Here is a 25,204-nt window from a genome sequence, read left to right on the forward strand (position 1 = left end):
GAGTCAGAATTTCATTCAATCCAGTATTTAACCCAGACCTAGCACATGTAGACTATGCTTTGTTGGATTCTTTGGCACCATATTTCTACGTATAGCCACTTGAGATATTTCAATATGAACCAAGTCTATTTCTAAGAAAGTTCTTTATCTCACAATAAGATTACCTGCAGAAAGGTGAGTCATAGTTATCTAAATTATAGACGCTGCTTCATAGGATACTTGCATTTTATTGTTTAATCTATTTTTATTGATGAAAATCTTTTGATGTGTATCAAAAATTATATTCAAAATGCTATTTTTATTTTATTTTTTAATATATTTTCTAAAGATTTTATTTATTTATTTGAGAGAGAGAAAGCGAGAGAGAGCACAAGCAGGGTGAAGGGCAGAGGGAGAAGCAGACTCCCCGTTGAGCAGGGAGCCCAATGCAGGACTTGATCCAGGGACTTCAGGATCATGACCTGAAGGCAGATGCTTAACCAACTGAGCCACACAGGTGCCCCCAGAATACTATTTTTTAAATGCCATAGACTTTTATAAATAATCAGAAGATTAAATTTCAGCTGTAATGGAGGATAGAGTGATCGAAGGACCAAGGTCAGAAGCAGTTTTAACATGATATTTTTCTATTAATAATTATAAGAATGCACGGCTCCTTTCTGGCTGACAGATTCCCTCCCTTAGGAACTGTAGGGGTGCCAAATTATTCAACTTTCTTATTGGGAAGTCAATGGATAGCTAAAATGTATAAAGAAATAGAAATTGCAATCTAGGGGTGCCTGGGTGGCTCAGTCATTAAGTGTCTGCCTTGGCTCAGGTCATGATCCCGGGGTCCTGGGATCGAGCCCCGCATTGGGCTCCCAGCTCCGCGGGAAGACTGCTTCTCCCTCTGCCCCTCCCCGCAGCGTGTGTTCTCTCTCTTTCTCTCTCTGTCAAATAAATAAATAAATAAAATCTTTAAAAAGAGAGAGAGAAAGAAAGAAATTGCAACCTATTATTTAGAATTACGAAGCTATCTAGCAGGGCAATAAAAAATGAAGATCTGTTAGCCCGACTGAATGTTGAGAGGAAGTATATAACCTTCATGGGGGGGAGTCATTAGACGCTATGTTAGTTGAAGACAAGCAGAAAATAGATGGCACACTGTTGTTGAAGAGAATTTAATGAAAAACCGTTTACAAAGCTGTGGACCATGTTTAGATAAAACAATGAGGGATGATAACATACCCAGATTCTACCAAGGGGCAGGAGAAAGAAGTAATTAGCAGTACCTGGTGTGACCTATAGCTGTAGAGGAGGGTCACTCACAGGAGCTGTGGCTGTAAGGAGATACAGCCATAGATAGGCAACATTGCCCCCCACATGGTCCAACAGAAAGGTTGCCAGCAGGACAAATGCCTCCCACTGGGTAAACCTATTGGGGAGACACAGGGCATGGGGGTGTAGACAGTGACATCCAAGGTAAGCCCCTTAGGTCAAAGTGCAGGGTAAAAAATCGTAGGGTATGGACTTGGAGAAGAACAGAGAATTTCAGCACAGATACTCTGTTTAAGACAGGAAGCTTAAACATATTAAAGCCTGGGAAAGCACATAGATGTCTACAGAAAAACATGATTATTTTTACAAATGTTTTTTTTTTAAAAAAGATACTAATAAAGATTGTTGTAAAGAAATAGGTAAATTTTGAACTTCACTTCACTTACACTTCAAATATCTTAGATTTCACTTCCATTGTGCTCAAGCAGTATTATATTTAGTACTTTTTATAAAAAAAATTATAATGTAATATCATTAAAATGTCTTCTATCATTCTGCCCACCCACATAACTATTTATTTTGATTATCTCTCTACCGACCCACCTACCTACCTACCTATCTCTCTTGTGTTCCAAGACAGAAAAGTTGACAATGGGTATAGGGGTGAAGATCAATTACTGGAAGAAATCACTGTTAGATGCTGTGCGACAAACAGGAAAAGGCCCCAAAATGTACACTGAAGAGACTGAGTTAAGAGGCACACACCAAAAGATAGCCAAGATACCTGAGAAACAAGAGCATAGGGAATGCTCACTAAGAAAATACAAGTTATGTTAGGTTGAGGTCCTCTCCTTCTGGAATAATTGCCATGGGTTCCTATTATGCTTTCTGGCTGTTCCCCACATAGTCTTAAGAGTGTTACCTAGCTCCAGATGCAAACTCACCTTCCACAGTGTTTTATTTACACTTTCATCATATTCCTTCAACATATTTTGCCTACTTTTAAAATTTATACTTTGTGACTCATTAAATGCTCCACTTAATCATTTTTTAAAATGTTTACATGGATTCACAGATTTTTATTTTATTCTATTCTTATCATTATTAATTTGGGAGCTTAAGTTGTCCCAGATTTGGCCAGTAGGAACCCCTTCAAGCTGGCTTCTCTGTCCTTTTGACATGTCCCTGTCATTCTAAGAGTACTTCCTTACTTCCAGAAGTAAGTAAACTTCACCTGTTTCCTAGAACAAAATGTTCCAGGCTTATTGTCAGCTTTCCCTGCCCAGCCTCTGGAAATAGCCTTTACTTCGAGTCTCTGGTTCCTTTTAGTGGAGAATTCTACTTCAAAACCAAAATCTAAGTGATAATCATGCTCTGGTATGGCATATCACTGCTTCCCTCTTAGTACAGAATTAGGGAATGTATACACACACATACACACACACATTTATATCTATGTTTATTTATGTATCTCTCTATTAGTCAAACTACCTATATACCTACCTATATTGAAAATCATGAGTTCACACTCATATGAGTTTCAATTTGCTATTTCCCTTTCCATATTTGTAAGTCCCTCTCTAACAGTGAGACATTTGTCTCCCATTATACTTACTAGTTTTACTTTTTTGATCAATCCTCCTCTTTGTTAAAAATCTTCCTCCACTTCAGCCACCCACACTCACCTTCCTCTGCCAGAGCGCCTATGTTCCACGTTGAGCTGTGTCTCTCCAGATACACAGAAACTCTCCTCACTCTTATTGGGCTCCAATACCGTATGCTGGGCTCCAAACTGTGTGCACTGGGACACCTCTCACCCAATTGGGCTATGAAATCTCACTCGGGTCACCATAGTTTTCCGTTGTTCCCTATATGGACGTCAAACTTGTTTGGACTGAATTTTTCATGAAGCAAAGGAAGGGAAACAGGAATAACAGAAAAAGTTATTTATTATTTTGAATGCCTATATTAGGAAAGGATAGGTATAAAATCCAAGAATTAACATTCCATCATAAAGAAAAATCTAAAAAAGAATAGCAAATTAGAGGAATGGAAATACTAAAAAAAAAGTGTGGAAATCAATAAAATAGAAATTGGATAAATGGGAAAAACAGCAACAAAAGCAAAAGTTGGTTCTTTGGTAAACAATTTAGCAAGAGTGCTCAGAGAGAGAGAGAAAGAGAATGAAAACTAATTAGCAATATTAGGGATAAAAGAGGGGATACCACTATAGACAGTAAATGGGTAATTATGTGATATTATGAATAATATTATGCCAGTATTTTGACAACTTAGATGAAAAGGACAAATTCCTTGATAAACACAAATTACTAATATGAACATAAGAAGAAATAGGCGATCTGAATGCCCACTATATCTATTAAGGAAAGTTAGTTCTTGATCAAAAACCTTCCCACCGAAAGAAGTCTGGTCACAGATGGCTTCATGGTGAATTCTAACAACTACGGAAGAAATAATATCAATTTTGCAGAATATAGAGTATGGGAAAACACTTTCCAAATTATTTTTATGAGATCAGCATAAGCCTGATACCAAAATCTGACAAAGCTACAATAAGGAAATAAAATTATAGACCTATATAACTCATGAACAAAAATCTCTAAAAAATATGAGCAAATCAAATCTAGAAATATTTTTTATTTTTTATAAGCACAACCAATATTTATTTTTTTATTTTTTATTGTTATGTTAATCACCATACATCATTAGTTTTTGATGCAGTGTTCCATGATTCATTGTTTGTGCATAACACCCAGTGCTCAGTGCAGAACGTGCCCTCTTTAATACCCATCACCAGGCTAACACATCCCCCTACCCCCTCCCCTCTAGAACCCTCATTTTGTTTTTCAGAGTCCATAGTCTCTCATGGTTCATCTCCTCCTGCGATATCCCCCCCTTCATTCTTCCCCTCCGGCTATCTTCTTCTTCTTCTTCTTCTTCTTCTTCTTTTTTTTTTCTTAACATATATTGCATTATTTGTTTCAGAGGTACAGATCTGTGATTCAACAGTCTTGCACAATTCACAGTGCTCACCATAACACATACCCTCCCCAATGTCTATCACCCAGCCACCCCATCCCTCCCACCCCACCCCCACTCCAGCAACCCTCAGTTTGTTTCCTGAGATTAAGAATTCCTCATATCAGTGAGGTCATATGATATATGTCTTTCTCTGATTGACTTATTTCACGCCGCATAACACCTTCCAGTTCCATCCACATCATTGCAAATGGCAAGATCTCATTCCTTTTGATGGCTGCATAATATTCCATTGTTTGTGTGTGTGTGTGTGTGTGTGTGTGTGTGTGTGTGTGTATATATATATATATATATATATATATATATATATATATATACCACTTTTTCTCTATCCATTCATCTGTCGATGGACATCTTGGCTCTTTCCACAGTTTGGCTATTGTGGACATTGCTACTATAAACATCGGGGTGCACGTAGCCCTTCAGATCCCTACATTTGTATCTTTGGGGTAAATACCCAGTAGTGCAATTGCTGGATCGTATGGTACCTCTATTTTCAACTTTTTGAGGAACCTCCATACTGTTTTCCAGAGTGGTTGCACCACCTTGCATTCCCACCAACAGTGTAGGAGGGTTCCCCTTTCTCCGCATCCACACCAACATCTGTCATTTCCTGACTTGTTAATTTTAGCCATTCTGACTGGTGTGAGGTGGTAGCTCATTGAGGTTTTGAATTGGATTTCCCTGATGCTGAGCAATGTTGAGCATTTTTTCATGTGTCTGTTAGCCATTTGGATGTCTTCTTTGGAAAAATGTCTATTCGTGTCTTCTGCCCATTTCTTGATTGGATTATTTGTTCTTTTGGTGTTGAGTTTGATAAGTTCTCTATAGATTTTGGATACTAGCCCTCTATCTGATATGTCATTTGCAAATATCTTCTCCCATTCTGTCGGTTGTTTTTTGGTTTTGTTGATTGTTTCTTTTGCTGGGCAAAAGCTTTTGATCTTGATGAAATCCCAATAGTTCATTTTTGCCCTTGCTTCCCTCGCCTTTGGCAATGTTTCTAGGAAGAAGTTGCTGTGGCTGAGGTCGAAGAGGTTGCTGCCTGTGTTCTCCTTTAAGATTCTGATGGACTCCTATCTCACATTTAGGTCTTTCAGCCATTTTGAGTCTATTTTTGTGTGTGGTGTAAGGAAATGGTCCAGTTTCATTCTTCTACATGTGGCTGTCCAATTTTCCCAACACCATTGGTTGAAGAGACTGTCTTTTTGCCATTGGACATTCTTTCCTGCTTTGTCAAAGATTAGTTGGCCATAGAGTTGAGAGTCCATTTCTGGGCTCTCGATTCTGTTCCATTGATCTATGTGTCTGTTTTTGTGCCAGTACCATACTGTCTTGATGACGACAGCTTTGTAATAGAGCTGGAAGTCCGGAATTGTGATGCCGCCAGCTTTGCTTTTCTTTTTCAACATTCCTCTGGCTATTCGGGGTCTCTTCTGGTTCCATACAAATTTTAGGATTATTTGTTCCATTTCTTTGAAAAAAGTGGAGGGTATTTTGATGGGGACTGCATTGAATGTGTAGATTGCTCTAGGTAGCATTGACATCTTCACAATATTTGTTCTTCCAATCCATGAGCATGGAACATTTTTCTATTTCTTTGTGTCTTCCTCAATTTCTTTCATGAGTATTTTATAGTTTTCTGAGTACAGATCCTTTTCCTCTTTGGTTAGATTTATTCCTAGGTATCTTATGGTTTTGGGTGCAATTGTAAATGGGATCGACTCCTTAATTTCTCTCTCTTCTGTCTTCTTGTTGGTGTATAGGAATGCCACTGATTTCTGTGCATTGATTTTATATCCTGCCACTTTACTGAATTCCTGTATGAGTTCTAGCAGTTTTGGGGTGGAGTCTTTTGGGTTTTCCACATAAAGTATCACATCATCTGCAAAGAGTGAGAGTTTCACTTCTTCTTTGCCGATTTGGATGCCTTTGATTTCTTTTTGTTGTCTGATTGCCATGGCTATGACTTCTACTACTATGTTGAATAGCAGTGGTGATAGTGGACATCCCTGCCGTGTTCCTGACTTTAGGGGGGAAGCTCTCAGTTTTTCCCCATTGAGAATGATATTCACTGTAGGTTTTTCATAGATGGCTTTTATGATATTGAGGTATGTACCCTCTATCCCTACACTCTGAAGAGTTTTGATCAAGAAAGGACGCTGTACTTTGTCAAATGCTTTTTACGCATCTATTGAAAGGATCATATGATTCTTGTTCTTTCTTTTGTTAATGTATTGTATCACATTGATTGATTTGCGGATGTTGAACCAATCTTGCAGCCCAGGGATAAATCCCACTTGGTCCTGGTGAATAATCCTTTTAATGTACTGTTGGATCTTATTGGTTAGTACTTTGGTGAGAATTTTTCCATCCATGTTCATCAGGGATATTGGTCTGTCATTCTCCTTTTTGATGGGGTCTTTGGTTTGGGGATCAAGGTAATGGTGGCCTCATAAAACGAGTTTGGAAGTTTTCCTTCCATTTCTATTTTTTGGAACAGTTTCAGGAGACTAGGTATTAATTCTTCTTTAAATGTTTGGTAGAATTCCCCTGGGAAGCCATCTGGCCCTGGGCTTTTGTTTGTTGGGAGATTTTTCATGACTGCTTCAATTGCCTTAGTGGTTATAGGTCTGTTCAGGTTTTCTCTTTCTTCCTGGTTCAGTTTTGGTAGTTGATACATCTCTAGGAATGCATCCATTTCTTCCAGGTTATCTAATTTGCTGGCATATAGTTGCTCATAATATGTTCTTATAATTGTATTTCTTTGGTGTTGGTTGTGATCTCTCCTCTTTCATTCATGATTTTGTTGATTTGGGTCATTTCTTTTTCTTTCTTTCTTTTTTTTTTTTTTTGATAAGTCTGGCCAGGGGGTTATCAATCTTGTTAATTCTTTCAAAGAACCAGCTCCTAGTTTTGTAGATCTGTTCTACTGTTCTTTTGGTTTCTATTTCTTTGATTTGTGGTCTGATTTTTATTCTTTCTCTTCTCCTGCTTGTCGGGAGCCATGAGCAACAAAGGGGTTAATCAGGTAGAGCAAAGGCTCCCTGATCCCTTTGAACCATGGCCACCCGACTGCCCCCATACAAGAACATGTTGTACTGGCTAGCCCGAGTTGTATTTAGGCTAAGAAAACCACAGTGTTATTGATAGGCCCTGAAAAATAGCGCACCAGGCCCTTTAAAGGCATACCGCGTGAGCAAAACAGGGAAGAAACTATGCGCTTGAGGAACCTGGCCTTGAACCAGAAACTCGGGACAGAGCCAGGAGAGGGCAGGGAGGAACCTGTGGAACTTGTTTATGTCCTATTGTTATATAACCTGAACTTATATAAAGTGTGTAAGTAAGAATAAGGTTGTTGCTCGCGGCATCCCCGTGGGCAACCCTCCTGTTCCCATACTTTTATGTTTCATTCTCTTACCCTCATCCCTGTTCGACCTTGTACGCGGGCCGTGACACCTGCTGAGTTTTGGCTTTTTTTTTTTTTTTTTGCTGTTTTTTCTCTAGCTCCTTTACGTGTAGGGTTAAGTTGTGTATTTGAGACCTTTCTTGTTTCTTGCGAAAGGCTTGTATTGCTATACACTTTCCTCTTAGGACTGCCTTTGCTGCATCCCAAAGATTTTGAACAGTTATGTTTTCATTTTCATTTGTTTCCAAGAATTTGTTAATTCTTCTTTTATTTCCTGTTTGACCCATTCATTCTTTAGTAGGATGCTCTTTAGCCTCCATTTATTTGAGTTCTTTCCGACTTTCCTCTTGTGATTGAGTTCTAGTTTCAAAGCATTGTGGTCTGAAAATATGCAGGGAATAATCCCAGTCTTTTGATACCAGTTGAGACCTGATTTGTGACCTAGGATGTGATCTATTCTGGAGAATGTTCCATGGGCACTAGAGAAGAATGTGTATTCCGTTCCTTTGGGATGGAATGTTCTGAATATGTCTGTGAAGTCCATTTGGTTCAGTGTGTCATTTAAAGTCTTTATTTCCTTGTTGATCTTTTGCTTAGATGATCTGTCCATTTCAGTCAGGGGGGTGTAAATATCCCCCACTATTACTGTATTGTTGTCAATGTGTTTCTTTGCTTTTGTTATTAATCGGCTTACATAATTGGCTGCTCCCATGTTAGAGGCATAGATATTTACAATTGTTAGATCTTCTTGTTGGATAGACCCTTTAAGTAGGATACAGTGTCGTTCCTCATCTCTTATTACAGTCTTGGGTTTAAAATCTAATATGTCTGATATAAGGATTGCCACTCCAGCTTTCTTTTGGTGTCCATTAGCATGGTAAATGGTTTTCCACCCCCTCACTTTCGATCTGGGGGTGTCTTTGGGTCTAAAATGAGTCTCTTGCAGACAGCATATTGATGGGTCTTATTTTTTAATCCAATCTGATAGCCTGTGTCTTTTGATTGGGGCATTTAGCCCATTTACATTCAGGGTAACTATTGAAAGGTATGAATTTAGTGTCATTGTATTGCCTGTAAGGTGACTGTTACTGTATATTGTCTGTGTTCCTTTCTGGTCTATGCTGCTTTTAGGCTCTCTCTTTGCTTAGAGGACCCCTTTCAATATTTCTTGGAGGGCTGGTTTTGTGTTTGCAAATTCCTTTAGTCTTTGTTTGTCCTGGAAGTGTTTTATCTCCCCTTCTATTTTCAGTGACAGCCCAGCTGGATACAGTATTCTTGGCTGCATATTTTTCTCGTTTAGTGCTCTGAAGATATCATGCCAGTCCTTTCTGGCCTGCCAGGTCTCTGTGGATAGGTCTGGTGCCAATCTAATGTTTCTACCATTATAGGTTACAGATCTCTTCTCCCGAGCTGCTTTCAGGATTTTCTCTTTGTCTCTGAGACTCATAAGTTTTACTATTAGATGTTGGGGTGTTGACCTATTTTTATTGATTTTGAGAGGGGTTCTCTGTGCCTCCTGGATTTTGATGCCTGTTTCCTTCCCTACATTAGGGAACTTCTGTTATAATTTGCTCCAATATACCTTCTGCCCCTCTCTCTCCTTCTTCTTCTTCTGGGATCCCAATTATTCTAATGTTGTTTCATCTTATGGTATCACTTATCTCTCGAATTCTGCCCTCGTGATCCAGTAGTTGTTTATCTCTCTTTTTCTCAGCTTCTTTTTTTCCATCATTAGGCCTTCTATATCGCTGATTCTCTCTTGTGCCTCATTTATCCTAGCAGTTAGTACCCCCATTTTTGATTGCACCTCATTAATAGCCTTTTTGATTTCGACTTGGTTAGATTTTAGTTCTTTTATTTCTCCAGAAAGGTTTCTCTAATAACTTCCATGCTTTTTTCAAGCCCAGCTAGTATCTTTAAAATCAAGATTCTGAACTCTAGGTCTGACAACATTTTAATGTCCATATTGAGTAGGACCCTGGCAGACGGTACTACCGCTTGTTACTTTTGTTGAGGTGATTTTTTCCATCTTGTCATTTTGTCCGGAGGAGAATAGATGAATGAGAGAACAAAATGCTAACAGGGTAAAAACATCCCCAGAAAATATACTCTAAACAAATCAGAAAAGACCTGAAACCAGGGGAGAAGAAAGGGAAAGAGAGAAAAAAGAGAGAAAAAAAAGAAAAAGACAAAGATAAAAACAAACAAAAACAGAACAAAACAAAAAAAAAAACAGAATATGATCTAATATGATCAGGCTGCTGCATAAATCAGTGCCACACACTAGATTTTGGGTGTATTTTGGTCTATTAAAAGAAAGTGCCTCCCAAAGTTTTAAAGAAAGACTTATATATGTACAAAATAAGGGTTGATATGATGAAGGATGGAATATGACTGTAAAGATGAAAATTATAAAAAATTTTATAAAAGGAATTGATAAGTTGTTTGAAAAAAGAAAGAGGATAAAAAAAAGAAAGAAAGAAAGAAAGAAAGAAAGAAAGAAAGAAAGAAAGAAAGAAAGAAAGAAAGGGAGAGAATGTGATCAGGCAGGAGACATACACAAAGGCATACACTAGAGATTTAGGGTATATTTTGATCTGTTAGAAGAAACTGTATCTCAAAATTTTAAAGAGAGAACAACTTATATATATATATGCCAAAAATAATGGCAACTACTATGAAGGGATAGAATATGACTCTAAAAAGGAAAAATAAAAATGTTTTTTTAAAAAAGGGATTGATAAGATGTTGGTTGAAAAAGGGAAAAAGAAAAATTCCAAGAAAAAAAGACAGTTAAAAAAATTAACTTTGAAAGACTAAAGAATCATGGTAAAAAAGCCATGGATTCTATGTGCAGTATTCCCCTAGCTCTGGAGTTCTGCCGTTCTCATTGATCGGTAAACTTGGGCTTGGCTGACTGTTCTTGCTGATCTTCTGGGGGAGGGGCCTGTTGCCGTGGTTCCCAAATGTCTTTGCCGGAGGCGGAATTGCCCCGCCCTTGTTGGTCTGGGCTAAGTAATTTGCTCGGGTTTGCTCTCGGGAACTTTTGTTCCCTGCAAGCTCTCGGTACAGCTTTGGAGGATGACAGTGAAAATGGTGGCCTCCCAATCTCTGCCCCGGAGGAGCCGAGAACTCGGGGCCCCACTCCTCAATGCACCCCCAGAGAAAAGCAGTCAATTACTCCCGTCTCCCCGGTCTCCGGCTGCACTCTGCTCACCTGGCCTGTGACCGAGCATTTCTATCTCTGGCACCTGACCCCCTCTGGAGTCTCCAAACCCAGCAGATCCCTGCGGTGCGCTCCTGCACCGCTCCTTTCAGGGGAGGAAGGAGAGTCTCCCTGGATCTGCTGCTTGTTGGGTCCCTGCTGGAGGAGCAGTGGCCCGACTGTGTCGCCAATCACAGTTTATGGCAACCCCGAGCTGAAAGCCCGCTCCTCAGCTCCGTCTCTGCAGCCGGCTTCCCCCGCCCCCATATCTGGGAGCTCTGCTGCATACAGGCACGCCCCGTCTTTCTGTGACCCTGAGGGTCCTGAGACCACACTGTCCCGCGAGGATTCCATCCCGCTTAGCCACTGGAGCAACATCCCTCAGAGGAGCCGACTTCTAAAAGTTCCGATTTTGTGCTCCGCTGCTCTATCACTTGCCAGAAGCGGCTGACGGAGGCCCCCTCCCCCGCCATCTATCCTCCCGAATATCGTCTCGGATTCACTTCTCCACAAGTCCTACCTTCCAGAAAGTGGTCGCTTTTCTGTTCAGAGAGTTGTTGCTATTCTTTCCTTCGATCTCCTGTTGAGTTCGTAGGTGTTCAGAATGGTTTGATCCCTATCCAGCTCAATTCCTGAGACCAAACGAAATCCAGTTCTACTCCACCATCTTGCTCTGCCAGCTAGAAATATTTTTAAAAGACAATATATCATGACTAAGTGGTTTATAACCTAGGACTACATCCTAGTTTAATAAACAGTAAATCAATGTAACTTACCCTATAAGTAGGACAAAGGAGAAAATCATAAAATTTATCTCAATAGGTACAAAAAATTAATCAGGATAAAACTCTGAATAAACCAGGAACAAAGGAAAATTTCTTCAATCTGACCATGGGTATCTACAAAATAATCTACTGTTAGCATTATTCTTAACTGTGAAGGCCTGAATGCTTCCTCTCTAAGAGTAGGAACAAGGCAACGGTGTCCCTCCTCAAACTTCCCTTGAACTTTTTAGTGGGAGTCTTAAGCAATGCAATAAGGCAAAAGAGAAGAAAAAAGATAAAGATTAAAAAATGGGAAGTAAAACTATTACTATTCATGGATGACATAAGTATTAACATTAAGACCCAATAAAATTTACAAAAAAATTCTCCTAGAATACATGTATTTACCAAGTTCACAATGTTACTAGTCAAAATCAACTGTCATTCTATATGCAAGCAATGAACAATTGAAAAATGAAACTTTTAAAATACTATTTGATATATCATCAAGCATATCAAATATCTTGGATTAAAGCTAACAAAAGATGAGGAAGATATCATTGCTGAAAACTATGAAATATTGCTGAAATAAATAAAACCTAAAAATACTGGAGAGATATACTACATATATGGATTGGAAGACAATATTGTTCATACCCTCCCTCCCCAAACTGATCTCTGAATTCAGTGCAATTCCAATCAAAATCTCAGCAGGCTCTTTGAGGAAACTCACATGATAATTTTAACTTTGTAGAGGAATGTAAAGGATCTGGATCACCAAAACAATTTTATATTTGTACCCTGTTGCATTTGTAAAATTCCTGAATCAGAAAGTGACAGTTATCAGAAAATGACCCAGAGTAAGGAAGGCCAAAAAGAGAAATTTGAAAACAAAGATTAATAGCTATCGGTTTACTGTGATCCAGGCATTATTTAGGCACTCGGTGTGTGTTATATCCCTTAGTCCTCACAATAACCCTATGAGGAAGGTATAATTAGGACCTCTATTTTACAGGTAAAGAAACTGTGTTAGGTAATTTGTCTGAAGTCATACATCTGTTAGACAACAGAGCCAGAATACAAAGTAAGGGTTTTCAAATAGTATCCATAATTGAAAAGGAATAGATAAAAATGGCATTTACATTCCATACCCTTATCAAAGAGCCAAAACATGTTCACCTTTCCAAAGTATTATCAGGATCTCTAAATAAGAGCTTATGTTTCATTATAAAGTGACACCTTGCTCTTCAGAGTATAGACTAAAAATATTTCCAAAACCTTTCAAAATGGTTGAATGAACAATGCTTTGATGGGGAGATTGAATAACAATTTGAAAGTAGAAATAAAATATTCTGCTAGGGCTAGACTAAATTCCGAGTGATTATTCCCAGCAGTTAATGCAGTAAAGAGGATAGACATGGACATTCTCAGACTTCCATTCATTCCAGCAATGTGGGTCCATACATTTAAGAATTTTGAAAGAATCAACTTTTATTACTGTATAAGGATCATTCTCAGAAAAAAAAAAAGTCAATAGGCTTTCCCTGTATTAGTAAGAAAAAAATTAAAAAGAAAATATTAATTTCCTTGTTTGCACTGGGAAACAAATTAAATATGTTATTAAATATCCATTCCAGTAATATTTGTTAAGTCTTCCTATAGGGAGACAAGGCTAGGAAAGCACAGCTATTGCATTTAAGGAATTCACAGTTTAGAGAGTGAAAAAATGTATATGCCCAAAACCGAAATTACAGTGAATAAGGACTAAGAGAAGGCTGTAAATTGCCAAGGGATAAATGAACTGTGGAAGGCTGGGAAGAGCGCAGTCAAGAGATGGATGCAAGGAGAAGACAGTCCTGAAGAAAGTATGATAAATCAATAGCAGGACAAGGAGCATAAATGTATTCTGGATAAGGGATCACCATAAGCAGAGATAGAGTGGCTTAAAAGAGTACAGCATGTTCAGGAAATTGCAAGTAATTCAATATGGCTAAAGAAATATACACAGTAGCTGCACAGGTGATGACATTCAGGAGGCAGAAAGTGAAGGATCTAGGGTTTTATCCTGAAGGTGTGGAACCCCTGGGGTAATCTATTAGTAGCAGATCATAATCAGGCCCAGGTTGGACTCTGGGTGATAATTAAAAGGCTATTGCAGCAGTTCACAAGAAATATGATGTAGACTGAATCTGAAGATAGAGAAATGAGATTGCCATGTAAATTTGAGGATACTTAGGAGGCAGAGGGAACAGAAATGAGCAAGCCATGGAATGTGCAGGAACTGCAGAAGAGAGAGACAGAGCTGACTCAGGGATGTGGCACAGTAAGTAGCTGGATGAACATAAGCCTTGCCAAAGGATGACTGATTTGATCTTCCCTCAAACTGTAGACTTCTATAACTAAATTAAGAGAGGCCAGAGCCCAAGAGAAGTTGAACCTCTAGTTTCTTAATGGGGATTTCACCCATACTTTTGTGAATTAAGCTTCGATAAAATAAGAACAACCCTGAATTTTCTTAGCTTTGACTTCTACCAAATGACAGAATGGCAACCACCAACTTTATTCCATATTCTTAGTTTTACTCAGACCCTGAGATGGTCCATTTTCTTTGTCATAAAGACTCACACATGTAATTCCTTTCTAAACATTGCTCATGATTCTGTCTGACTAATGACCTGACGGTAGGCAAAAAAGAAAGCAAGCAAGCGAGCAAAAGATGAGAAATTGCCACAGGACAGATGAAAGTGAGGTCAAACCAGTGTGTTGAATGCGAACACCTGCCAGTCCACCCTTAATAAGTTATTTTAGAAGTTTCGGGTTGAATGAGCACAAAATCCCCTGCGGAAACAGAAACATCTCCACCCAGAAGGCTCTCTCCTCTTACCACACCCTGGGGGTCTTACTGTGGGCTGATGAAAATGAACTAAGAACTTACATGACTGCACACTGTTGGCATCATTTGCATCGAGTCCAGGATACGATGCACAAAGTGATCTTTCCTCACATGTCTGCCTCCCATCCCTACACCTGTTCATACCCTGATCCCATTCACAATATCAACTAAGCTCTGGAAATCCAGCTTCACACCCGGATGTTGGGCCACTGCCCTTTAGAGAACTCGCTGCCCCTGGGCACCTGTCCCCCTCTGAGGAATACTAGCACAAATGGGTGGCTTATTGGGAATTCCCAGGACTGAGATTCAAGAGACCCAAACCACCATCACCTAATCTTACCTCATTTCAAGTTTCTCTTCCTTAAAATGGGAACAGTCATGACTCAGCCCCTAATGATACTACTACACGCACAGTGAAAACCAAATAGAATGATGTTATAAAATGGTCCTTGTAAACTTAAAATGCAATACAAATGTGAGGGATTATAATTGTCATCTAACCTTTTTCGGCCAGTTTATACACTTAGTCTGAATTACATCGAGAACACACTTCAGTTTCTTCTTCTGCATTACGAGGATAAAAATACTGCCTTAACAGAATGGTGATGAGGACAAAATGAATAAACATGTGGAGCACATTGCACAAGTCATGACAGCACTGAACACTGAATAAAAGGTGCCACTCTTGGTAGAGACGTTGCTATTATTAGCGTTACTCCTTCTGATCCAGTCAAAGCAATTGGTATTTGATCCTAGCCTATCTGCAGGCTCCAAATGCAGACTGTGGAGGAATATAGTACAATCCCACATCATGAGTGGGATGTAGTAGTGGGTTTCTTATTAAGTGGTAGGTGCAGCCCAGGCCATGGCTCTTGCCTGGTACTAGGACAGCACTCCCCACTGCTAATAATAGGGTTTGGTGAAACAGTGAGGCTTAGCTTTTTTAGAATCAGGTCTCTGGGAATGAGGGCTGAGATGGCACCTTGTGTGTATTGTGAACCTTCACTGGCAGTGAGCTGTCCTTTCTGGCCCCTCCCCGAGGATGGGGTAGCTAGAGGCAGGTTTCACTACCTTTTCAGGTGCAGGAGCTGCTTCGCTTGCCCTTGAGTTCAGATCCTAGAACCTGAGAATTGGACAGGCCCCTAGATACCATTCCGCTTCATCCATTCACTGCCCAGATGGTGAGATTAGGCCCAGAGAGGAGAAGTGACTTGCTAACATTGTACAGCTTATCACTGGAGAAACCAGGTCGGTCTCCTGACTCTCAGCTAGTGCTTGCTTCCTTTTCTAACCGGCACCCAGTTAATTTGGTCTCTGCTGGCCCCGACCACCTTGTTGTTGGCTTTCTGAGGCTGAGCACCTGGGTGGTTTCTTATCTGAGTCTCAGATAGCGGCCAGCCATGTGGATGGGTAGGGCTGGCTGACTCAGACTTCGGAACACTTTGCGCCTAAGGGGCCAAGGTGTAGTCTGAAAGGAGGGTGTGGGCTCTGGGCACTTCCCCAGAGCTCCTCATTTTGTCAGAGTGGCCGGGTGAGTGAGGGGGAAGAAGCGTAGTCTCACCCTGCAGGGCTCCTGCTAATGAGTTCTGGTACATGGAGCAGCTTTGATTACTCACCCAATGAGGATATGTTTGGCCCAGGTAAGCTGAGCAGTAAACTAGGGGAGCATCACTCTGTATGAAAGAAGTGGAAGAGAGCTTTGCTGTTGCAGGGAAAAAAAACCTTGTAATTATCCATGCAGTCATTCATTATGTAAGAGATATTTATTGATTACCTGCCGCTCGTCGGGAGGTGTACAAATGTTCAGGTGTACAAAGGCAAATAATGTGACCCCTTTTTTCAAAAAATGAGAGATGGCAAGTAAAGAGCCAAATTTTACACAGTGAGACATGTACTGGAACAGTGGTAAGCACTAGGTGTGCAGAAGTCCCGGGGCGGGGGGACTACGTTGTGTGCGTTTGTGTCGGGCATGTGTGTAGTGTTTGGGAAGATTTTCCTGGAAATGATGTTTGAGCTGAATCCTTAAAGATACAGAGGAGTATAACATCAGAGGTATGAGACAGGATGGCTGCTGTGGGGAGTTAATAATTCAATAAGTGTGGAGCACAGAATCAAAGACAAAGCATTGTTAAAAGATGCTTGGCATGTCACTATCAACTCCTTGTAGAAATGTTTCATCTCACTTTGCTATTGAGCAAGTGGAAGCTTGCGGAGATTAAGCCATTCTCCCAAGACTCGAGATACCAAGCACCAAACCATGATTAGACTGGACATTCATTTCGCCTGTGCCTCTTATCCTAGACTCTGAAGGGCATATTTGAACAAGATTATCTACAGGTCTCCCTCCACTTAGACATGGAGAAGTATTTTAGAACTGGAATCTTATTTTCTTATGGAAAGCATGGCATATATGTTGGATAGAGATCCAGGTTTATCCCACAAAAACTACTTCATCCACAATGCACCTATACCTCTGTACCAAAAGAGTCACGGTAACTGACAGTCAAAAGCTGCCAAGTTTGTGTGGGGAAAGTGAACTTCAATTTGGAATGCTTGGGAAACCTCCCCGTCACCCTCCTGAGGTGGGATATGGAGGTCTCTAACCATACTGATAGGGGCCAGGAGGACAGCAGGTGAGAACACAAAGGAAGAAGATGACCATAGGGCATTGAGGTTCCAGAAAGTGTAGGGCAGAGCTTCTTTTCCAGAACAAATTCCCCAAGGATACCTCTCAACCCTGCCATCTCTATGATCATCTGTCCCTTTCTTCAGTAAACCCTTCTATGACGCTACCTGAACCATGGCGATGATTTCCTCCTCTTTGTTTTTTGTTTGTTTGTTTGTTTTTGTTTTGTTTTAAAGATTTTAATTTTTTATTTGACAGAGAGACACAGTGAGAGAGGGAACACAAGCAGGGGGAGTGGGAGAGGGAGAAGCACGCTTCCTGCGGATCAGGGAGCCCGACGCGGGGCTCTATCCCAGGACCCCGGGATCATGACCTGAGCCGAAGGCAGACGCCCAACGACTGAGCCACCCAGGCGCCCCCCTCCTCTTTGTTGACCCATAGTTCCTTTCCCACCAGAAACAAGCACCCCAAAATTTGAAATTTTTTCATTGACCTCCCATGCGCCTTACATTTTGTTTTTTCAAGAAGAATCTTTGGAGAAAGTAAAAAGTGTGTGATCAGATTCACGTTCATTTGTAGAGCGGCCAGGAATTCTTTTTTGGCTAAGGATCGTGGGCCAGCCTAAGTTTAGTGCCCAGAACAAAAGTGTTTGGTAGGTTTTGTCTCATACTTACTGTGAACTTATTAAAAACAAGCCACAGAGTGAGACAGAGTCAGTATGTGGGTGCTTCTCTGTGTCTGTATTCCTGAGGAATCCTGTCACCCTAGGCCTGGACGCCCAGAAACAGAGAAAGGGGGAGGGGAACGAAAACACTAAAGACATGGTTGGCCATGATATTATTGTCCCAACTTTATCTTCCCACTCTGACAATAACAAAAACAAATATTTATCCTATGCTTTAGCATTTTCTGAAAAGTTTGAATACTTAAAAAAATTAAGATATAGTTCTTTGGGTGTGAATTATGGATTAATTCAATATAATATTGGGAGAAAACTCAGAGATGCACCAGGGCAACTTATTCATCTTACAAATGAGGAAACCAAGGCACACAAAGAGAAGTCCATTTGTTCATGTTCACAAAGGTAACTAGAGGCGTATCCAGCACCAGAACCCCGAGCCTGCTTGTCCCCAGATAGAACTCCGGTGCAGCTTCATACTTCCGCTGAACCTTGCAGTCAACTGAGCACTTTCTTATTCGTTGTCTTCGTGATTTGTTATTCACAAAACTCTGAGTTTGCCCCACATCAGGTTGGTTAAAGTGATTTGTCTAAAGTCACATAGTTAAATAAACAGATCCCAGATTGCTTAAAAGTCTTATAAATATAGACTTGTGGGATTCCCCAGAAAACATCTAACCCGTGGGTTAGGTTGAGAACTCAAAAATAAATCATCGCTACAGAAAATTCTCCTTTGGGTAGTCCCAGATAGCAAAGAAAAAAAGCCCCCAAATCAAGAGTGTAAACACAACTCTTCTCAGAATGACTGTTAAATGAGTCATCTGCTTTTGTTTCTTTAAACTGGCAAAATTTTGCGTAGCCTGTCACATAGCAATTCAGAACTTTAATATTTAGCCCTCTTTTATTGAGACCCAGGGCCTGTTAAGTCAAGAATCAAGAACTCCTTTCTCTGCCTCATATAGAAGCCTGTGATTCCATAATATTTAGACTATTTTGTTGTTGTTTGCTTTAGATCATCATGCCACCAGAAGTCTTAAAAATAATGTGGCTTTCTATAACTTTTTCATTAAAAAATATTCTCACAGACTTTAACTCATTGGGTTTGACTCTTCTTTGAAACAAATGTTGCCATTGTTCTTGCTATTATTATCATTGCTATTACCATATCCCTGTTGGAGGTAAGAAACAGAAGCCCCAAATCTCAAAGGCAAGAAATGACAGCATAAATCTAGATTTTCTGATTCTAAATCCAATAGGTTAAATATTACTCCTGGAACATTTCAAACAATTTCTCATTGTATTTGCATTAGTCTCATGGAGAAACATATTTTGGCAAATACAGTCCCATAGAGCACTTGCCTATTTAAATAGCAATTTTCTTCTAGGTCAACAGTGGCCCTATAGATTGAGACCATTGGATCATTATTCTCTGTATAATGAAGGCTTTTGCCATGAATACTACAGCTGAAAATTGGTTTCCAAAATGTATTCATAAGTCCTCATCTATCAAATACAAGTTTCCAGATATTTTTTCAATTTTAATCTGTTCCTCATTAAACATATGAATTATAATGAAAAAATTTAAAATGTTTCCATTGGCGTATGTTCCTCTAGACAATGAAGATAAAAAAGAAGAGATGATAGAAAAAAATATTTTATTTAAAACTTTCTGAATATTTTACTGTCCCTTTTTAAACTTCTTTTATTATCATTATTCCCTTTCGCTTAGTCAGTGTAAGATTTTGTTAAATTTGATATTAAAAAGTCCATGCTTAACCTAATTTAGTTCAGAAAATGAGCTTTTGCCCCCATGGTTCCAAGCACATAGATTTATTCTCTTGCCTGAGCAGATATATCTCTGGACAAGTCCTATATGTCATGGATGACAGCTCACAACCAGAGAAGTTTTACCTTCCTAGGTCCACATGATGAATCTGATAGCAACTCATTGTTATGTAGCCTGAAAAAAATACCTTACCAGTGCTGAATACTGGAGTTCATTTCAGCTGCTGTGACCGAGGGCCAGGCTAGGTTGTTTTATGAAGGTCAACATATAACTCCATTCTGGAACTCCTCTCAGAATCATGGAACTTCATTTAACTTTCATAAAACAAAATCAACAGACAGGTTTAAAAATTTATCTCTTTAAATGAAAAAGGAAAATTGTATCTTTATCAGTAACTTTAAAAAAAATAGTTCTTTTTTTTTCTTGTTAGGATGTTTTTCTTTGCAAATAACAGAAAGTCTGTCAAAAGTACAGATCTTCCTCGACTCACGATGGTGTTAGGTCTTGATAAACCCTATAGAAAGTTGAAAATACCTTAAATCAAAATTGCACTCACTACTCCTTACCTACAGAATATCATAGCTTAGCCTCGTCTACCTGAAATGTGCTCAGAACACTTACCTACATTCGCCTGCAAATGGGCAGAATCATCTGACACAAAGCATATTCTATACTGAAGTATTAAATATCTAGTGTAGCTTATTGAATACTGTGCTGACTTCTAACAAATTAAATAAGTCTAATTTCAATTATCCTAATTTTGATAAAAAGGTTATGAGGAGTACATTTCAGAACTTAACTTGTTTAATAAAAAGAGTACTAATTAGTGATATTCATTCTATAAAGATTATTTTGAATCTTTAACCCATATACACACACAAGCTTGGTTTGTGCTATTTTGAATTCCTGGAATGGCAAATACAGAAAGTCTTTCTTTTTTCTGTTAAGTGTAACCTTTCTTTTTTTAAACCAGAAAAGTGATTATGTTCTCAAATTAACTGACATCAAATAAGATTGAATCAAATGGTGAACTTAGTGCATGTACCCACTTCCTTCTCACATTTTACACCCTGAGAAATCACTATATGTATATGTGTGTGTGTGTATATATGCAAAATTTAAACATAGAATTATACACAAAGTACATACATCTATTACATACACAGACTTTGAATCAATAAAAACGAGTTACAGTGCCAAAAAGTAAGGAAGATCCACTTCTGTTGAGCACACACACATATATATATTATACACACATTCACAGATCAGTAAACATAAAAGGGAGTACTACCATAAAAAGTAGAAATGGTTCTGGATATGTATTTGCCAAGTTTGAAGGTAACAGACTCTTAAGAAAGGAAGCATCCTGAGGCAACCTTTAGGATAATATGTAGAGAGATCTCTCCACATCTCTCACTGCCCAGGCAATAGATAATGCAGTAAAACAGACTTCTACTCTCAGCAAAAATAGTAGCTATGAATGCTTAAAAATGAGGCACAGGGTGTAGGACCTTGGATGATGTTTACATTATAAAAGAAGAGGAAATCTCCCTATTTGCAATGCCAGATATCGGCATAATCTGACAAATAGCACATTTCTCCCTCTTTTACAATTTTGAAGATAGGCTGGAGAACACAGAAATCATATTCTCAAAAAAGCTAACATTCTTAAATACAAAAATGAAGAGACAGGCTAGAATCAGTATTTGAGAAAAACCAATAACATGAGAGTCACCAACTGCAATAGACATGAGAACCAACACTCAAGGAAATAGAGTTCTTAGTGCAAAAACATACTCTGAAAATTATAATTAGTATCTTCAGAGTAATTGATGAGTCAATAACTCTGTTGTGAAAAACTACCAGTTAAATATCTTGAAAATAAAATGTGATTGCCCAAATTAAAATCACAATAAATGGATTGAATAGTAGAATAGCTACAGGTGAAAATAAATCTGATGAATTCTTCCAAAATACAAGGTATATGACAAGGTATATAAGAAAATATAAAAGATAAAGAGAATAGATCCAAAATTTTAATAGTCATCTCAAAAGAAATTTAGAAAGAGAGGGGCACCTTGCTGGCTCAGTTCAGAAGGGCATACAACTCTTGAACTCAAGGTCGTGAGTTCAAGCCCCACATTGTGTGTAGAGATTACTAAAAAATTCATAATAATAAACAAGCTTTAAAAAAGAAATTTAGAAAGAGAAAAGGAAGAAAATGCAAGGAGGTAACAGCTTGATAACAACAGTTATTGCTATTGCTACTAATGACAAAATTCCCAGAACTGAAGACATGATTCTTCATATTGAAAAGTCTACCAGTTATGTAGCAGGATGAAGAAGGACATCTCCAATCTACACACATGAAAAGCAAGAGTGGAAAAAAACCTTAAAATCTTCCAGAGATAAAACAGCCATCCTAAAAACAAGTCAGATCATCAATCCTGAATACAAGAATACAGTTGAGTAATGTCTTAACAATCTGAGGAAAAGCATTTTGATCTTCTAATTCAGTAACTAACTGACTAAACTATTATCTAAGTGTAAGGATAAAATAAATTCACTTCCAGCATGCAAAAACTTGGGAATTTAACATCACAAAACCTCTCTGAAAAGAATTAGTCAATGTAGTCTACAAATAAAAAATAAAACCAAAAGGAAGACGCGAGGTACGAGGAATATGGATGAGCACAAGAATCAATAAACTTAGAATCTAAACAACCATTTCTTATAACAAAAATTAATCCATATTTGAAAGTAAAACCCGAGATGTTCAATAACAGATGTGACAGGAAGCTGGGACTAGGGAAAGGAAAAAATTGAAGGAAACAAAGGTTCTTGAGTAGCTCAGGGGGAAGCTAGAGATACTTATCAGGTCTACTTCTTAAAAAAAATAATGTTATTTTGAGGTGCCTGGGTGGCTTAGTCAGTTAAGCCTTCAACTCTTGTGTCAGGCTCCACACTGAGCATAGAGTCTCTTTGAGCTTCTCTCTCTCCCTTTGCCCCTCCCCACTCATGTGCTCTCTAAATAAATAAATAAATAATGAATGAATGAATAAATAAAATTCTTAAAAATGGTATTGTTTCTGCAAAATTGGTGGTTTATTTTACTTAATTATTCAGAAAACTAGAGTAATAATATATTACCTGAGATCCCATGACTATAGATAACATTGGATGATAATCATTTCAGACATCTTTTTATTCATAGATATTGACCAAAAGAAAGAAAAAGATGAACACAACACAGAGAAATATAAAGACTTTTTAGAAAAAAAATATGGTCTTTAAGCAATTAATTAATATATCTTCAATATATAATATATATGTATAATAATAAAAAGTGGTAACAATATCAATGAGTGTTCTTACTTAAATTTAGCAGAAGCAACAGAAAGTGAAACGAATCTGGTTACTGATGTTTCTTAAAAATGTTTCTTTGTTATAAGAATTATTTTGTTTAAGATTATTCTAGGTTTAAAAACTTAATTATGAAAAAAAAATAAGTGAAGTCATTATGTTTTAACTACATAATTTGAATGTAGACAGGATTGTGACTCCCTTAGCTAAAAAAGAGTAATGTATGAGAACTCTGACAATTAGTGCATCATTCTTCCTCCCAGCTTGTGGTTTCTATTAGTTTTACACTGCTAATGTTTATAAAATATACATTCTGTTCTGCTATCATAATTAGCAAAATTGTTTGGCATTCATTCTGTTTTTAAGTGGAGTCACTGCTTACCAGCAGTCATGTTTTGTTTTGTTTTGTTTTGTTTTAATCATGGCTGTTTCATTTCTGAGCTCTTTGATTCCTCCTTTAATTGGCTAGATATTGTCAAGAAATGTTTTCCAAGAGGATCCACATATGCTATACTCCCTGGATTGTTTCATGTGTGAGAATGTCGGCCTGTAAGTGTCTTTATACATGAATGGTATCTTGACTAATAGAATACTCTTTTATTTTTAAGATTTATTTATTTATTTATTTTAGAGACAGAGCAAGAGAGGGAGAGACAGAGGGGGAGTGAGAGAAAGAACCTCAAGCCAACTCTGCACTGAGTGGGGAGCCTGAAGTGGGGCTCGATCTCCTGTGACCTGAGCCATAACCAAGGGTGAGACACTTAACCGACTCTGCTACCCAGGTGTCCCTGGCTAGTTGAATATTCTTTAGTCACAGTTTCTTTTCTTAGAAACCCGAAGGCACTACTCCATTGGAATCCAGAATCGAATGTCATTGGAGCAATGTCTGATTTTGGCCTGGATTTTTATCCCTTGTAATTTGCTCTCTCTAACTGGATGCTAAAACAATTCCTTTATTACTATCTTTCAGATTGTTTTCTGTCTTTGTTCTTTTTCAGAGAGAGAAAATATTACAGATACAACTTAGCTGCTTATAATTTCCTTCCTGATTCTATCCCTACCCCCTACCGCCACAGAACGTCTATTTTGACTTTGTGTTTATCAACTCTCTGTAGGCTGCTCTCTTTTTATTGCCCAAATTCCAAATTTTGAGATGTATCCATATTAATGTATATGGCTCTTGTTTATAAGTATTAACTGTACATTCTTTTGATAGATATTGTGTTGTTTCCAACTCTTCACTGATATAGTGCTACAATGAACATTCTAGTACCTGTCTCTTAGGGCACAAATACAACAACATCTCTTGGAGAGAAGCTGACAAGTCAAAAAATATGTTTATTTTCAGCCTTATTAGATAGTTCTAAGGTGGTTGTATAATCTTATTTTTCCACCAGCCCTGTAGAAGAATTCCTATTTTACCACTTACTCTTAAAATAGTATGTGACATGTAACGAAGTGCCATATTGGTTTTACTGTTATTGAGATTGAAGTAATATCTACCTCATAGCATGTGTTGAGTTACTTTTTCTATATATTCTGGTTAATATATGTATGACATATTCCTTCAAGTTTTGGAAAAAAATCAGCATAAAAACACAGACCCTGTATATTCTGAAGGGGGTAAGGGTATATTTGATTATCAATTCAATTGTTATTTGCTATTAATTCAGTTTCTGTTTATTCTTTTTCCTTGTTTCATGTTTATTCTTTCTTTCTCAAATTTATAATTAACATGTTTTCTATAGTCATTTCTTTTTAATCTTAATATTTGACAACTTAATATTTAATAATTAATTTTATTATTGAACATTTAATATATCTATTCATTTATTATCCTTAATTATTCATTTATTATTATTTATTAATTTTTTTAAAAGAACTGACCTTTGGTTTTGTTGTTCACTTTCATATTTTAAATTATTTTTGACTTTGGGACACCTGGGTGGCTCAGTTGTTGAGCACCAGACTCTTTTTTTTTGTTTTTTAAGATCTTATTTATTTGACAGAGAGACACAGCAAGAAAGGGAACACAACGGGGGGGGAGTGGGAGAGGGAGAAGCAGCCCCCCCCTCGAGCAGGGAACCCGATGCGGGGCTCAATCCCAGGACCCTGGGACCATGACCTGAGCCGAAGGCAGACACTTAATGACTGAGCCACCC

General features: G+C 38.3%; 1 long non-coding RNA gene across 1 annotated transcript; it reads right to left on the minus strand.

The window, feature by feature from the left end:
• Positions 1 to 2,951: 2,951 nt before the first annotated feature.
• Positions 2,952 to 19,958, minus strand: LOC148165022 (uncharacterized). Its single transcript, XR_015766602.1, has 3 exons — positions 19,872 to 19,958; positions 11,452 to 11,611; positions 2,952 to 3,151 (listed from the first exon to the last, which is right to left on the minus strand). It is a non-coding gene; the product is annotated as an uncharacterized LOC148165022 (long non-coding RNA).
• Positions 19,959 to 25,204: the final 5,246 nt, after the last annotated feature.

Source organism: Eumetopias jubatus, unplaced genomic scaffold, assembly GCF_037043125.1.
Source record: "Eumetopias jubatus isolate StellerSeaLion01/CBP00866 unplaced genomic scaffold, mEumJub1_p1.0 scaffold_1, whole genome shotgun sequence".
In the NCBI taxonomy this organism is placed as follows: Eukaryota; Metazoa; Chordata; class Mammalia; order Carnivora; family Otariidae; genus Eumetopias; species Eumetopias jubatus.